Source organism: Equus caballus, chromosome 10 (genome assembly GCF_041296265.1).
Source record: "Equus caballus isolate H_3958 breed thoroughbred chromosome 10, TB-T2T, whole genome shotgun sequence".
Taxonomy (NCBI): Eukaryota; Metazoa; Chordata; class Mammalia; order Perissodactyla; family Equidae; genus Equus; species Equus caballus.
In genome coordinates, this window is record NC_091693.1 from 21,164,894 (window position 1) to 21,182,409 (window position 17,516).

A 17,516-nucleotide genomic window follows, 5' to 3' on the forward strand; every position below is an offset into this window, starting at 1 on the left:
TGCTAGATTTGATGCAAAGTGGAGAATCATAGAGAGATATGATAGGACAAAGAGTGTGGGCTCAGTGCAGTAAACTGGGGGAAACTGAGCAAGGCCTGTTCCTTCAGATTCCTCTCTGTGTCCCTTGGTCTTGGGAGATAAGATGCTCCTTTCCCCTGGGTACAGGGAGGACACCTCTCAGTGAGGGTTTATCACCTGCTTCAAGAGAAGGTCCTTGCTGCACATGCCATTTCTCAAATTCCTTCATCTTGAAATATTCAATGTGCAAAGGTACCACAACTTGGGGTAATGTGACCTTAACCCCATCATCCAAAATCAGTGATGATGGGCAGAACTCAAGTTCTTGGTTGGTTGCACCCCCTCAGAAGGCTCGAGGAGAGAATTCACTTCTGACTTCTTCAGGATGATTGTGCGGCCGGCACTCCTTGACTTGCGGCCACATCACTCTGTGTGTGAGGTCACAGTGCTCATCCTCCTCTGTGCGTAGAACATCACCCTCTACTTCTCTCTCAGAAGGACACTTGCGACCAGACTCAGGCACAAGCCCAGATAGTCAAGGATCATCTCCGCAGGTTGAGATCCTCACCTTAATCACATCTGCAAAGAACCTTCTTCTTTAGAAGGGAACATTTGCAGGGTTCAGGGATGAAGACCTGGGTATCTCTGGGTGTACACAGAGTACCTCAGACTGGGTGGCTCTAAACAACAGAAATCTATTTCCTCACAGTTCTGGAGGTTAAAAGTCCAAGATCGAGGTGTCAGTGGGGTTGGTTCTGTCTGAGGTCTCTCTCCTTGACTCATACATGGCCATCTTCTCCCTGTGTCCTCACGTGGTCTTCTCTGTGTGTCTGAGTCCTAATCTCCTCTTATAAGGACACCTATCCTATTGGATTGGAGCCCATCCTAAAGACCTCATTTTAATTTAGTTGCCTCTTTAAAGGTCCTGCCTGGGGGTTAGGACTTCAACAGATGAATCTTATGGAGGAATGAAATTCAGTCCACAACACTCCTCAGTAACTCAACTGTTTGTACTTCACTTCCTGATACACACACCTTCTACCGACCCGCTCCACCTTCACTTCCTGATGAGCAAGGAAGGACTAAATGGAGAAGGAATTCTGGCTGCCCTATCTCTCCCCTGCCTTCCGTGTCATCGTTTTCAGCATGAGTGGTTGGCCAAGGCAGGGAGGTAACATGATACCAAAGGATTAGATAGGACCCCTTGATCATTTGTGCTTCTTAGAATGTCATTGTCTTCTTTCTGCATTCAAAGCAAGTTCCAGCTCAAAGGGAAAGTGTGACCTCTCTTGGGGTCATTTGTACCCCCAGTTTCTCAGTCTCAGACAGAACACACTTACCTGCATTCACGCCGAGTCTCACCAAACTCCCACACATTGTGGTTCTACCAGAATTCTGCAAATGGGCCTTCCTGAAAGTTTATACGAATGGGGAAGGAAGAAACAGATGTCTGGGGTGGTTGTAGGGGACCCCCCTGCTGTTTTGTCTGTGTGAGCATTTCAGAAGCCCGAGGACAGTAACCATGCACAGAGCAGTCTGTCTGTGGTCATTTTGGTTTCTCAAATCAATACAGTTTGTTACATGTATGAACCCAAGAATCTAGTTAATCTAAAGCTTTAAAGTTCAATTTACAAAGCATGTTATAAATCTAATAAACTTTGATACTTGTAGATGGTCAAATGAATGTGGACAGAATAAAAGTCTTTTTAATAACTCAGTGACATTTAACAAACGTAGTTATATTCTCATAAACATTTTGAACTGCATTTAGAGTTTTAAAGAAAAACACTCTACAAAATCTTTGCAGGTACATAAATTACCCTATGAATCTAATTAATTAAACATAGCAATAGAGAGATTCAGATTCTTTTAAACATCCTGATATTTTTTACTAATAAGACTCTCTTATGCCATTCAACATAAGTCTACATGTCACAAATGGCTGGTTTGATTGAGTGTTCTAAATTGTATTTGTAAGGCTAACTTGTTTCACTAGTGTACCAAGTCATCTTAAGCATTGGTTTTAGTTTGCTGTTGCTGCTGTGATGAAGTACCCCACACTTTAGTGGGTTAAAACATGAATTTATTATTTTCCAATTCTATAGGTCTAAAATGGGTCTTATGGGCCTGAAATCAAGGTGTCAGCAGGGCTTGTGTCCTTATTAGTAAGGGAAAAGGGGGCATGGATAGTGCCAGGAGACCAGCAGCCTCCACCACAGGGAGCACCTGATTGGATCTACTTGGCCACACTCAACATGGAGCATCCTCATCAGATAGAACTTTGTGCCAAGTCACTGCAAAAAAGTGTCCCTCCCTCTATCCAGACTGTCCATGGCCAATGACACTTGGTCCAAGCAACCAGGACCAATATGGCAGATCTGGTGTCATTCAGAGCCCATGGCATGAATCCAAGCATTAATGCAGTGAGAACCCGTGAGGACCCTGCCCTCAGGAGGTGACTGCAGGCTCAGAACACATCTCAGCCTTCAGAGACACATTCTCCTTCCCTCATACAGACCCCAGAGCTGGGCCTGCCCCTTGCATCCTGGATCCCCTATAACCTGAAACATCTTATCTGAAACCCTGTCTCTTTAATCAGGAGCGGTGGGCTTCCTACATCGTCAGCCCTTGAACAGGTGTAAACTGAGATTCTCACAGATGTTGGGGAATTGACACCCTCCAGAAAGACATGTCAGTACCGGGTGTAGCTCCCCTTAGCCAGCCCCAGTACTCCCCTGGGGGCAGGTGCCAGCCTAGGGAGCAGTCTCAAGGAGCCCAGCTTTGTACCTTCTTATCAAGAGAGCAAAACGTCAGAGCCCCTCCCAGGGCAAGGTTCTGCCCAGTGCAGCCAAAGGAGACGCTAATAAACATCCACTCCTCCCTGTTGATCAGGCCTGGAGACCAGAGGGAATGCTAAGCTGGGATCTTACTGACGACCCCCAGCCCCCATCCTTGTGGCCCTGTCTGAGCCAACCCCATCACCCTCAGTGCGTCAGACCACCAGGGGGAGCCATGAAGTCGTGAAAAGCAGCAACCCTAGTCTTGGTCTACATCCTCATGGGGGTGCGGTAATAAGTGGATGGAGAGGGAAAGAGCTAGGAGACCCCATTAGCTTTCAGAGAAGAAGGGAGTGGAATGGGGAAAAATAATAATATTAACATTAACATTGTTAATATCATTAATAATAGTAAGTGTCTCCCATTTATCACTCCCATGTAGTGAGACTGTAAATCTTGAGATAGACTGGTCTCTGAGTGACAGGGTCGGAGCCAGGCGTCAGGAAGCTGGTGGTGGTGAAAGAGCATGGATTGAAGGAGACGGATGGTGGGAGGAGACCGGCGCAGTGATCCCGGTAATTCTCTAGTTGAGCAGCAGAGGGCGCCCTAACCGGGGCCGGGAATGTGGAGATGGAGGCACAGCGGCAAGGGGGCGCCATGGGGCAGGGGGAGGGGCACAGACTCAGGTTCTCAGGGAAAATTACCTCATCTCTGTGGGCCTTGGGGTCTGCATCTGCAAAGTGGACATCACAGGTTCTACCTTTATGAATTTGAGAACGAAGACCAGGCTCATATAATTGGCAGCAACAACAATACACACAAAAAGCAAGGAGAGAGAGGGGTCCTTCCACCATATGAACCCTGGAATCCAGCCACATCTACAGTCAGGTCAAATGATGTCCTGAATACAAAAGGAACTCAGGAGGCAGAGAGAAATAAGACAGGAGCCCAGACCTGGTGGACAAGCCAGTACTGACTCCAATCCACATTTTGTCCCTCACTGTATATTTTTTTGTGAGGTTGGGGATTTGGAGAATATAGTTAAAAACAGATGCTCCAGAGACAGGAAGATGAGATTCAAATCCCGGCTCCAACAGCAGCACGAGGGGGATCTGCTCTTTAAAGTGAGATCACGGACTAGCCCAGGGTCCTAACAGCCTGTTCTAAGCTGATGACGACTCAACTTCAATCTCATACAAAAATTCTACCCTTTCTCCTCCCAACACTTTATGTTCCTGATATCGCAATTTATATCTTTTTATATTGTGTCCCCATTAGCAAATTGTTTTAGTCATTGCTATCCTTAATACTTTTGCCTTTTCACTTTTATACTAAAGTTAAAAGTAATTTACACAACGCCATGACCGTGTTGCGGTATTCTCTGTCTATTTAATTTTTCCAGGGGAAACTTAAACTTCCATATGCTTTCATGTTGCTGTTTAAGATCCTTTCAACCTGAAGCACTCTCTTAAGCATTTCCTGTGAGGCATTTTGCTAAGTGGAATAAGCCAGTCACAGAAGGACAAATGCTCCGTGATTCCCCTTAAATGAAGGATCTAAAATAGTGGGATCCATGGAAGCAGAGAATAGAGGGGCGGCTGCCAGGGCTGGAGGGAGGGGGTGGGGATTTGTGGTTCAATGGGTATAAAGTTTCAGTTTTGTTGAAGATGAACAAGTTTTAGAGATCTGCTGTCCAACATAGAGCCTATAGTTAACAATACTGTATCGTGCGCTTAAAAAACTCGTCGAGAGGGTAGAGCTCATGTTAAGTTTTCTTACAGCAACAAACAAACAAAAAATGAAAAAACGTGGAGATGCAGGAAATTTTGAGAGGTGATGGGTGTGTTACTTACCTGATTGTGGTCATGGTTTCACAGGAGTGTGCCTTTGTCCAAACTCATCAAACTGTACAGATTAAATATGTGCCGTTTTTCATATATCAGTTATACCATAAAGACCCTGTTTTAAAAAAAAGAAAGTGAAATCACATCTGTGAAACTCATCATCACACTGGTACGATGGAAAGGGATCATTACCACCCACCTCAGGGCGTCTTCAAAAGGCTCAGGATCTACTGTAAGTAAAGCGTTTACAACAGCAATTGATTGACACTAAATGCTTCACTCATTTATTAGGACCATTTTAGGCTAATTACACAAATGTTAGATGACCTTTCACCTGATTCCAATAGCTGTTCAGTTTGAGGACAAGAAATTGCAGCGTCATCACTGCCCTCTGGTGGCCACAGCCTGAATTTCCCCCTCTGCAGATGCCCACAGGAAGGCGGTCTCAAAAGTCAAGAACACTCGTTCATCCTGGTCTGGTGTGCTGGGGTTTCACAGTAGGTTCTCTGTTGGCTTGCTCAGCATTGGATGGGAGGTCGTTAAGAGGCAGCATTACAGGAAGCTCTGCAGAGAGAGGAGGGCTGTTCGTGGCTCTACACAGGAAATTTTGCAGCAAAATCTTACTGCACACTGATACAAAGCAAATCTTGCTTTGGTACCAAACACACATCGCTCTTCCAGCCACAGACAGACAGAACTCTGCCCTCTGCATGATGTCAGGCAGCTCTGGATGCGCACGTACAGGCTGCTCAGAGCTTGTGTAAAGCAAGAGAAACAGCCACACATGTGAGCCTTGACCAGAGGAGGCGCTGCCCAAAGCAAGAGCATCTGTAAGAAAAAGCCTGACGTGGGTGCCAGATCCCCAGCGGTTTTGCACTGTGAGTTAGAAGAGTTTGGAACAGGCTCCATCCATTTATTCAAGCATTCGTTCATGGAAAGCTGTACTGAGCACGTGCCCTGTGCCCAGCCCTGTCCTTGTGTGGTGATGGAGAAAGCGTGGTGACACGGCCGAGGAGATGGGTGGATTCTGTGTGCTAAATGCACGTGATAATTTGGAGCATGATTTTTGGTCAGAGAGACCCATGTTCCCATCTCTTTTCTCTGCTTCTTAGCAGGATTAATGTGCCAGCGTGATGACAAGCAGTGACTCTCTGATACCTGCCCAGGATGGCCTTGGTCCCTGGTACAGAAAGCAGGTGCCAAAGGACAGGACATGGGCAGGCAGCCAGGAGATGGGGAACTGGTCTTAGTTTCCCAAGTGTCTTGGGGTGTGTCTGTTGCCCTCTCTGGACTGCAGTGCCCTCTCTGAAATATGAAGAAGTGAGCACGTTCTCCCAAGACAGCCGAGCTCTGATAGAGAGCAGATCAGGGGTTCCTCTTCAGTGAACATACACGATATCACACACACACACACACACACACACACACACACACACACACACACTTCCTGTCAGGCTTCCTCTTGGTCCTATAGCTCTTGATTCCTTGAAAGAGGGAACCTAGACACCAGGCAACCCCAGAACAGAGCTCACCCCTCCCATTCCAGAGCTGCAGCTGCCTCTGAGGTCTGGGGTGAGAGGTAGGGCGGGGGGCTGAGGCCGAGCCTCTCACCCACACAGTCCCTGCCTGAGCATCTGGATTTCAAGCTGGAAGTGAATCAGTCCCTGACGATACAGGAGGACTTATGCATCCCTGTGCCCTGCACCATCTCCTGTCCCTGGGATGGAGGAACAAGCCCACACCTGCCTCTGGCTTCTGGTTCCAGAATAGAGACCAGCCTGGTAAGGATGCTCCGGTGGCCATGACCTACCTAGACCACACAGTGCAGGTCGACACTCAGACGATTCCATCTCCTCAGGGGACCAGGGAAACATAACTGTGCTTAGAGCATCGTCAACACCAGGATGATGGAGAATGGGACATATTTCCTTGGAGTGGAAAGAGGAAAAGCAGAATGTAATTACTTCTGTGGCTTGTTTTCTTTTCATGTGATAGATATGGAACTTCTTACAAAGAGGCCAAGGATGGGATGTGGGGACCCCATGGAACCTGAATTCTATGGAGCGTTATTTGTACTCCCCTAATTCATGTGTTGAAGCCTTAACAAACAGTGTTGATTGTATTCTGAGACAGAGCTTTTCAGAGATAAATGAGATTAAATGAAGCCATGAGGATGGAGTTCTATGCTTGGTGGCTTTATAGGAAGAGGAAGAAAAAGAGATTGATCTCTCTCTCTCCCCTCAGCATGTGCCTGCAAAGAGGAAAGGCCGTGTAAGGACACAGGGAGATGCCTCCGTCTGTAATCCAGGAGGCGGGCTCTCACCAGGAACCGAGTCTGCTGATGCCTTGATCTTGGACTGCTTGCCTCCACAGCTGTGAGAAATAAGTTTCCGTTGTTTAAGCCCCCTGTGGGTGACATTTTGTTACAGAAGCCCGAGCTGACTAGTTCCCTGTCAGCCCGTGGAATTATTCAAACAAGCCCATCAAATCCTCCTGCAGGAGCCAGGGGTCCCCGTGGCTTCTCGTGACTGCAGAGCCGGCCTCCCACAGAGCTGCTTGTTCACTCTGTTCCTGAGTGCAGCCCTCACGGGGCCTGCATGGTGAGGTGTCCTCCTCCCGTGGGCAGTGCGTCTGCATGACCAGTGAACAGCTGTTGATCTCGTTTGTTCAGTATTGGGTGTCAGACGCTCAGCCATCCCCATTACCCTCGGGTAGGAATCCCCCCTCATCCATGGGGTGAATAAGAGATGATCAGAACGTCCTGGAGGGCCACGCCCTGAGCCACTCCCAGCCCTGTACCAGCTAGATGCCAGTCCCACTGTCTTCTCAAGTCATGACAATCAAATGTATCCAGACATCGCCTAATGTCCCCCATTGTGGGGGAGGGTGGACAGGGCAGAAACTCCTGGTTAAGAACCACAGGTCCAGACCACATGGTGACTCTCGGGCCAGGTCAGGAAGTGACCACTACCCAGTGCAAACTGAGGGGCACCAACAGCACCTCAGCCTGGGCAGGAGCACTCAGAACACTCACGCATCCGTCTCTCACGCCGTGGAGGACTCAGAGGCCCCTGCTGCCCCCTCACAGGCCAGGACCAGCCTCCACCGAGGTCCAGAGGCCTGGCGGGCAGGACCCACGGCCCAGGTCCAGGCTCCCGTGCTGGACAGAATCACTGGAGGTGGAGGGAAGACACGGGGCCTGCTCCTTGTCTGCTTCCCTCTGGGTGGGTCTTTCGGTCTCTTGGCTGTGGGGCGTCCACCCGCTCTGTCCAGAGGGAAGACATGCTCTAGCCTGCAGTTCCTCTTCTGTGAAAGGCCAAGGTCACATGCTCCTCCCCAATTTCCTGTGGGTCTCCCCACAGCCCCCCTCCCACCCGCCGCATTCTCTTTTCAGACACAGGACGGATGTCCAGAACCCTCTGTCTCAGAGATGCAGCAGCTGCTGCTGCCCCCTCTGTGGGCAGGTGAGTGGATCAGGGGAAGAGGAGGCCGGTGGGACAGGGGCTGTGGCTGACCCTCATTTCCTCCAGGGTCCATAGCTCAGGATATGAAATTACAGCTGCAAGTTCAGAAGTCCATGACGGTGCAGGAAGGTCTGTGTGCGCAGGTGCCCTGCACTTTCTTCCACCCCCAGAATAACTGGACTGAGTCTACTCAATCTCACGGCTACTGGTACCAGGAAGGGGCCAATATACACCAGGATGCGCCTGTGGTCCCCAAATTGCAATTCGTTGATCCCAAATAAACACTTTGCCTTTTAAACTGGTTTCTGTTTTTGCAGTGTCCACCAAGGAAAAGTCCACTACAGTTCAAACAGCAGATATTTATTTGGACAATTAGAATTGTAATTCAGGAGACATAGATTCAGGCAGGCACCCAAAGATGTGTTACAAAGAAGACAAGGAAGCTGCCAGTTTATAAAGGTAAAGAGGGATAAATCACTCAGGTTGTTTTGCAAGGTTGTGATTGGCACGAACAACTATTACTTCCTGGGCTACACATGGCTGGCTGCTAAGGCCATCTCTAAGGCAAAAAGTTCTTGTGTATGGGAGTAAGCATATTTCTTGGAAGAAGGTCGAGATGACTACAGTGAGGCATAGTTCAAAAGTTACATTCCATCTGAGTAGAGACGTGGTGTATGTGCATGAGCCCCATTTCCTTAATGGCCTCCCAGCTCCACTTTAGAAGGCTTGACGTATGTCACTCCATTTTGCTATCGCTGTCCACAGTAGGATGACAATAAAATTTTCCAAAGGACAATTAGAGACAGTGAATTCCTTAGTAGTTCAGAAATAAAAAGGCTTCGAGTCATTGAGAAAATGTAAAAAAGAGTTAATTTGTCGGAGTATGCAATTTGAATTTTTCCTAGAAAGATCTCTCTCTCACTCTCTCTCTCCCTTCCTCTCTTTTTCTGTCTCTATATCTATAGCAGGTCTCCCTGCCAGTATGGAATGGCCCGAAGACTGCTCTGTGAGAGTCCCAGTGCCTTCCCTGGCTGTCTGGAATGACACTTCTTTGAAGGTGGTGGCCTCCAATAAAGAGCTCAATTTGGGCACAACCATGTCATTCACCTGACAAAACCACTGAACAAAAGTGATGGAAATAGAGAAGCCCTGCCAAGCGCCATGATAACTCTTGGCAAAGAGTAGCTTCAAAAGTCGTAGTGGGCATGTGCATCAGTAAACGTGCCAGAGACGTCATGTGAGGAATCTGGACAGACTGGAAGTGGCCCAGAGATGTGAGTTCACTGATGCCGCCACTAGTTTCTCACCCATACAGCGTTTAAGGGAAGCTGAGGTGATATGGGGTGGTTGTGATGGGAGTTCTGTGGGCTCAATGATGGGATGTCATATTGGGGTGTGGAATGAGGATTTCGTGGGGAGACTTACGGGGGAGACAGTTTTGGTGTGAGTGATGGGGGGTCTCTGGGGTGAGTGATGGGAGGTCAGCTGGGTGAGGGATGGGGCATTTAGGATGAGTGAAGAGGGGTCAGTGAGTTGTGTGAATGGAGTGTTTTCTGTAACTTAGGTTGGAAGATAGGCACATTAATTTTCAACCTTGCCTTGTATATTTTATTTATGTATATTTTGTAATTGCTGTATATAGTATTTTTGTAATTTTTAAATTCCAAGTGTACTTTATTTTTTTTTTTATTAATGTTATGATAGATTACAACCTTGTGAGATTTCAGTTGTACATTTCTGTTAGTCATGTTGTGGGTACACCACTTCCCCCTCCATACCCTCCCCCCACCCCCCCTTTTCCCTGGTAACCACTGATCAGATTCTGCTTCTCAGTATACTAATTTCCACCTATGAGTGGAGTCATATAGAGTTCGTCTTTCTCTGACTGACTTATTTCGCTTAACATAATGCCCTCGAGGTCCATCCACGTTGTTGTGAATGGGCCAATTTCGTCTTTTTTTTATGGCTGAGTAGTATTCCATTGTGTATCTATACCACATCTTCTTTATCCAATCATCAGTTTCTGGGCATGTAGGCTGGTTCCACGTCTTGGCTATTGTAAATAATGCTGCGATGAACATAGGGGTGCAATGGACTCTTGAGATATCTGATATCAGGTTCTTAGGATAGATACCCAGTAATGGGATGGCTGGGTCATAGGGTATTTCTATTTTTAACTTTTTGAGAAATCTCCATACTGTTTTCCATAGTGGCTGTACCAGTTTGCATTCCCACCAACAGTGTATGAGGGTTCCTCTTTCTCCACAACCTCTCCAACATTTGTCGTTCTTGGTTTTGGATGTTTTTGCCAATCTAACGGGGGTAAGGTGATATCTTAGTGTAGTTTTGATTTGCATTTCCCTGATGATTAGCGATGATGAACATCTTTTCATGTGTCTATTGGCCATATTCATATCTTCTTTTGAGAAATGTCTGTTCATGTCCTCTGCCCATTTTTTGATCGGGTTGTTTGTTTTTTTGTTGTTAAGCAGTGTGAGTTCTTTGTATATTATGGAGATTAACCCTTTGTCGGATAAGTGGCTTGTAAATATTTTTTCCCAATTAGTGAGCTGTTTTTTTGTTTCAATCCTGTTTTCCCTTGCCTTGAAGAAGCTCTTTAGTCTGATGAAGTCCCATTTGTTTATTCTTTCTATTGTTTCCCTCAACTGAGGAGTTACAGTGTCCGAAAAGATTCTTTTGAAACTGATGTCAAAGAGTGTACTGCCTATATTCTCTTCCAAAAGACTTATTGTCTCAGGCCTAATCTTTAGGTCTTTGATCCATTTTGAGTTTATTTTGGTGTGTGGTGAAAAAGTATGGTCAATTTTCAATCTTTTGCATGTGGCTGTCCAGTTTTCCCAGCACCATTTGTTGAAGAGACTTTCTTTTCTCCATTGTAGGCCCTCTGCTCCTTTGTCGAAGATTAGCTGTCCATAGATGTGTGGTTTTATCTCTGGGCTTTCAATTCTGTTCCATTGATCTGTGGACCTGTTTTTGTACCAGTACCATGCTGTTTTGATCACTGTAGCTTTGTAGTATGTTTTGAAATCGGGGATTGTGATTCCGCCGGCTTTGTTTTTCTTGCTCAGGATTGCTTTAGCAATTCGCGGTCTTTTGTTCCCCCATATGAATTTTAGGATTGTTTGTTCAATTTCTGTGAAGAATGTTCTTGGGATTCTGATTGGGATAGCATTGAATCTGTAGATTGCTTTAGGTAGTATGGACATTTTAACTATGTTTATTCTTCCAATCCATGTGCAAGGAATGTTTTTCCATCTCTTTATGTCATCGCCTATTTCTTTCAAGAAAGTCTTGTAGTTTTCATTGTATAGATCCTTCACTTCCTTGGTTAAGTTTATCCCAAGGTATTTTATTCTTTTCGTTGCGATTGTGAATGGGATAGAGTTCTTGAGTTCTTTTTCTGTTAGTTTATTGTTAGTGTATAGAAATGCTACTGATTTATGCACGTTAATTTTATACCCTGCTACTTTGCTGTAGTTGTTGATTATTTCTAATAGTTTTTCTGTGGATTCTTTGGGGTTTTCTATGTATAAGATCATGTCGTCCGCAAACAACGAGAGTTTTACTTCTTCGTTACCTATTTGGATTCCTTTTATTTCTTTTTCCTGCCGAATTGCTCTGGCCAGCACCTCCAGTACTATGTTGAATAGGAGTGGTGAAAGTGGGCACCCTTGTCTTGTTCCTGTCCTCAGAGGGATGGCTTTCAGTTTTTGTCCATTGAGTATGATGTTGGCTGTGGGTCTATCATATATGGCCTTTATTATGTTGAGGTACTTTCCTTCTATACCCATTTTACTGAGGGTTTTTATCATAAATGGGTGTTGGATCTTGTCGAATGCTTTCTCTGCATCTATTGAGATGATCATGTGGTTTTTGTTTTTCATTTTGTTGATGTAGTGTATCACGTTGATTGACTTGCGGATGTTGAACCATCCCTGTGTCCCTGGTATAAATCCCACTTGATCGTGGTGTATAATCTTTTTGATGTATTGCTGTAATCGGTTTGCCAAAATTTTGTTGAGGATTTTTGCATCTATGTTCATCAGTGATATCGGCCTGTAGTTCTCCTTCTTTGTGTTGTCCTTGTCAGGTTTGGGGATCAGAGTGATGTTGGCTTCATAGAATGTGTTAGGGAGTTCTCCATCTTTCTCAATTTTCTGGAACAGTTTGAGGAGAATAGGTATTAAATCTTCTTTGAATGTTTGGTAGAATTCTCCAGAGAAGCCGTCTGGTCCTGGACTCTTGTTTTTGGGGAGGTTTTTGATTACCGTTTCTATTTCCTTACTTGTGATTGGTCTATTCAGATTCTCCATTTCTTCCTGATTCAGTTTGGGGAGATTGTAGGAGTCTAGGAATTTGTCCATTTCTTCCAGGTTGTTCAATTTGTTGGCATATAGTTTTTCATAGTATTCTCTTATGATCTCTTGTATTTCATTGGTATCTGTTGTGATTTCTCCTCTGTCATTCCTGATTTTATTAATTTGCGATTTCTCTCTTCTTTTCTTGGTGAGTCTGGCTAGGGGTTTGTCAATTTTGTTAATTCTTTCGAAGAACCAACTCTTTGTTTCATTGATCCTTTCTATTGTCTTTTTTGTTTCAATATCGTTTATTTCTGCTCTTATTTTTATTATTTCCCTCCTTCTACTGACTCTGGGCTTTGTTTGTTCTTCTTTTTCTAGTTCTGTTAGGTGTCGTTTGAGGTTGCTTACGTGAGCTTTTTCTTGTTTAGTGAGGTGAGCCTGTATTGCGATGAATTTCCCTCTTAGGACTGCTTTTGCTGCCTCCCAAATGATTTGGTATGTCGTGTTCTCATTTTCATTTGTCTCCAGATAATATTTGATTTCTTCTTTAATTTCTTCAATGATCCATTGTTTGTTGAGAAGCGTGTTGTTTAGTCTCCACATTTTTGCACCTTTCTCTGCTTTTTTCTTGTAGTTGATTTCTAGTTTAATAGCGTTATGATCAGAAAAGATGCTTGATATTATTTCAACTCTCTTGTATTTATTGATGTTTGCTTTGGTTCCCAAAATATGGTCAATCCTTGAGAATGTTCCATGTGCACTTGAGAAGAATGTGTAACCTGCTGTTTTTGGATGAAGTGTTCTATATATATCTATTAAGTCCATCTGGTCTAATTTTTCATTTAATTCTATTATTTCCTTGTTGATTTTCTGTCTGGATGTTCTGTCCATTGGTGTTAATGGTGTGTTGAGGTCCCCTACTATTATTGTATTGTTGTTGATGTCTTCTTTTAGTTCTATTAAGAGTTGCTTTACAAATTTTGGTGCTCCTGTGTTGGGTGCGTATATATTTATAAGTGTTATGTCTTCTTGGTGGAGAGTCCCTTTTATCATTATATACTGTCCCTCTTTATCTTTCTTTATCTGTTTTGCTTTGAAATCTACCTTGTCTGATATTAGTATAGCGACACCTGCTTTCTTTTGTTCATTATTAGCTTGGAGTATTGTTCTCCATCCCTTCACTCTGAGTCTGTGTTTGTCTTTGGGGCTGAGGTGTGTTTCCTGGAGGCAGCATATTGTTGGATCTTGTTCTTTGATCCATCCTGCCACTCTGTGTCTTTTGATTGGGGAGTTCAATCCATTTACATTTAGAGTGATTATTGAGACGTGGGGGCCTACCACTACCATTTTGTGTCTTGTTTTCCGGTTTTCTTCAGTTTCCTTTGTTTCTCGTCCCATGGTTTAATCTGTTCTGATGTAGAGCTGCTACTCTCTGTTGTTGTCCTTCTACTTATCTCCTCTGCTCTTGGTTTTGTAGCCCCTTTCCTTTTTTGGATTTTTCAGGAATGAGGGTTTTCCTGAGGATTTCCTGAAGAGGAGGTTTTGTGGCAACGAACTCCCTTAATTTTTGTTTATCTGGGAAAGTTTTTATTTCTCCATCGTATTTGAAGGATATTTTCGCTGGGTAGAGAATTCTCGGCTGTAGATTTTTGTCCTTCAGATTTTTCAATATATCATTCCACTCTCTTCTAGCCTGTAAAGTTTCTGCTGAGAAATCTGCTGATAGCCTGATGGGGGTTCCTTTGTAGGTTAGTTTCTTTTGCCTGGCTGTCCTTAATATTTTCTCCTTGTCGTTGACTTTTGCTAGCTTCACTACTATATGCCGTGGAGTTGGTCTTCTTGCATTGATAAAGTTTGTAGATCTATTGGCTTTTGTCACCTGAAGATCCATCTCCCTCACCAGATTTGGGAAGTTCTCAGCCATTATTTCTTTGAATAGGGTTTCTGCCCCTTTCTCCTTCTCTTCTCCCTCTGGTATACCTATAATCCTTACGTTGCATCTCCTAATTGTGTCTGATAATTCTCGGAGAGTTTCTTCATTTCTTTTAAGTCTTGCTTCTCTCTCCTCCTCTGCCTGCAACAATTCTATATTGCCATCTTCCAAATTGCTAATTCTTTCCTCCATATTATCGGCCCTACTGTTCAGAGCATCTAGATTTTTCTTAATCTCCTCTATTGTGTTCTTCATTTCCAATATTTCTGTTTGGTTCTTCTTTATCGTATCAAACTCTTTTGTGACATAGCTCCTGAACTCGTTGAGTTGACAGTCAGAATTCTCTCTTAACTCATTGAGAATCTTAATGATGGCTGTTTTGAAGTCATCATCATTTAGGTTATATATCTCATTTTCTTTGGGATTGTTTTCTGTGTATTTGTTACTTTCTTTCTGTTCTGGAGATTTAATGTATTTTTTCATATTGCTTGATGTTGTTGATTTGTGCCTCCGCATGGAGATAGAGTTTAGTTGCTCCTTTCACTTGTTTCAGCTGCTGCGGTGGGGGGAGCAGCTGTTTATACTTCACCAACCAGGAACCCTGTCCGTAGTTGCTAACTGGGCCTGGGCCCCTCTTCGTAGCCACAGTGGCCCTTTGGATTCCCTCCTCTGCCGTGGGGGCCGTCACAGGGGGGCTTCAGGCTGCAGGTGCCTACTGTTGCAGCCCACCTAGATGTGCTCTCTCCTTGGGGTCTGCAACGGTGTTATGGGCTTTTCCAGCGGCCAGGGTTGGGATCACTTATATTTGTCGCTCCGTTGCTGTCGGCACCCACCGAATCTCACTTGTCCTCTATGGGTCGCAGGAGAGCTATTGGCATCTTCTACAGTCTGTGGTTAGTACACCTAGCTATGCTGCTTTTGCCCTGGGGTCTTCCAGCCTTGTGGCTGGTGGCTGGGTGCCTTCTACTGGTGCTGTGCAGAGGCTTTCCCTAAGGCTGCTGTGAGCCTGTAGGGTTTCCCCCTAGGCTACTAAGCTGGGTCTCTGGAACTCTCTCCAGCCCCAGTCCTCTCCGAGATCTCCGGCAATCCCTAGTCTCACGGGGCAGGCAACGGCAGCTGGGGGTTGCCCCGCCCTCTGGGCTTCTCTCCGGGCCTCTCCCGGGAGCCCTGAATGCTGGGCGTGGCCCCTCTGCTAATGGCAGACAGAGAGTTTTGTCTGCTGCCTGGTGGAACTCCGGCGCTTCCCCTCCGGGTCGCAGAACCGGCCTTTGAAAGTTCCCCCCGCCCCGGTCCTCTCCGAGATCTCTGGCAATCTCTAGCCCCACGGGGCGGGCAACGGCAGCTGGGGGTCACCCCGTCCTCTGGGATTCTCTCCGGGCGTCTCCCGGGAGCCCTGAATGCTGGGTGTGGCCCCTCTGCTAACGGCAGACAGAGAGTTTTGTCTGCTGCCTGGGCGGAGCTCCGGCGCTTCCCCTCCGGGTCGCAGAACCGGCCTTTGAAAGTTCCCCCAGCCCTGGTCCTCTCCGAGATCTCCGGCAATCCCTAGTCCCACGGGGCGGGCAACGGCAGCTGGGAGACCTCCGTACCCTCCGTGACTCTCTCTGGGACCCTCCGGGTGCCCCGAGCACCAGGCTGGGTCTCCCCGCCGATGGCGGGGAGAGACTCTCCCCGCTGGCTCAGGTGTGCAACTCCAAAGTTTCCCTCTGCATTTAGGAGTAATTGCGGGGGGTTTAGGTAGGGTTCTGGTCACCTGTTTCCACTGTCGCTCCTCTGTTGTGTTCTCACTCCTGCCCTAGATGTGTGTGGATCCTCTGGGGGCGTCCGTTGGAAGAAAGCTGCTTGCGGGTACTAGGCTGCCCGTCGGGGTCGGAGAGTTTTCACCTATTTCCACATCCTCCCGGAGGAAAGTCCGTCCGCCTTCCGATGTATAGTCGCGTGGGTGTCTCAGATGTCCTGAGATGCTGTCTGGATATCCTTTGTCAAGCGATAAGTGTCCAAATAATTGTAGACTCGAAGGGCGAGAGACAAAGAGGACTACTCATGGCGCCATCTTGGATCTTCTCCCCAAGTGTACTTTAATACCAGTTTTTATCTTGTCTGATCCTAGGGACTTGCTCATTTGAGGACACTGAATATCTACCTTAAGAAGGCCTTAAATAGGGCCTGGCTGGTGGTGCAGCAGTTCAGTTTGCATGTTCCACTTCTTGCTGGCCCGGGGCTCGCCAGTTCGGATCCCAGGTGCAGACATGGCACCGCTTGGCACACCATGCTGTGGTAGGTGTCCCACATATAAAGTGGAGGAAGATGGGCATGGATGCTAGCTCAGGGCCAGTCTTCCTCAGCAAAAAGAGGAGGGCTGGCAGTAGTTAGCTCAGGGCTAATCTTCCTCAAGGAAAAAAAAGGCCTTAATGGATGATACAGGAGAGCATTGGGAGGGGGGTGATTCAGAACCTTGGGGACTGTGGGGTTTAATGATTGATTGAGAGTCCGCTACCTTAGGGAACCAGAGGACTTTGAGGGCCATGTTATAATACACTCAGGGGGCAGTGAGTGGTAATCTATGGGAGTTGGTAGCATGGGGTGCTGAGGGTAGCTGTAATTGTGAGCATATGGGAGCCAGTTAATCGGAGGTTTAGGGGATCAGTGATGGGGGTTTGTGACAGAATTGCTTCTGGTGGTGAGTGTTGGCAGTCTTTGGGTCCCTGTGAACATGGTTAAGGTCAGTGATTGGCAGTTGAACAGACCAATGATGGGGGTTTCTATTGGGGTGCCATATTTTGGTCCTTGTGTTGGGGATTTATGAAAATCAGTGAATGGTACTCTCTGGGACACAGTTATTAGCAATCAGATAAATTAACGATTTTCAGAGCTTGGGCCATGTCAGTGACTCAGGGGCATTTTGGGCTCCTCTGTGGTCTTGGTCCACTCACTGGGGGTTTATGAACATCTGTGCTATCAGCGACTGATTTGTATCTGTGAGTCAGCCCATTATGGACAGATTGGAGATAGTCAGTGATTGGGGGTCCTGGTGCAGATCTGCAGGTTTTCCAGGCTACAGTGGGGAGTGGGTTATGGTGAATTTCACTTTTGTCTTTGTCAGAAGCAGCAGGGCTTTGTAATGTGTTGTGGATAGGCAGTGAAATGTCCAGAGGCTCAGA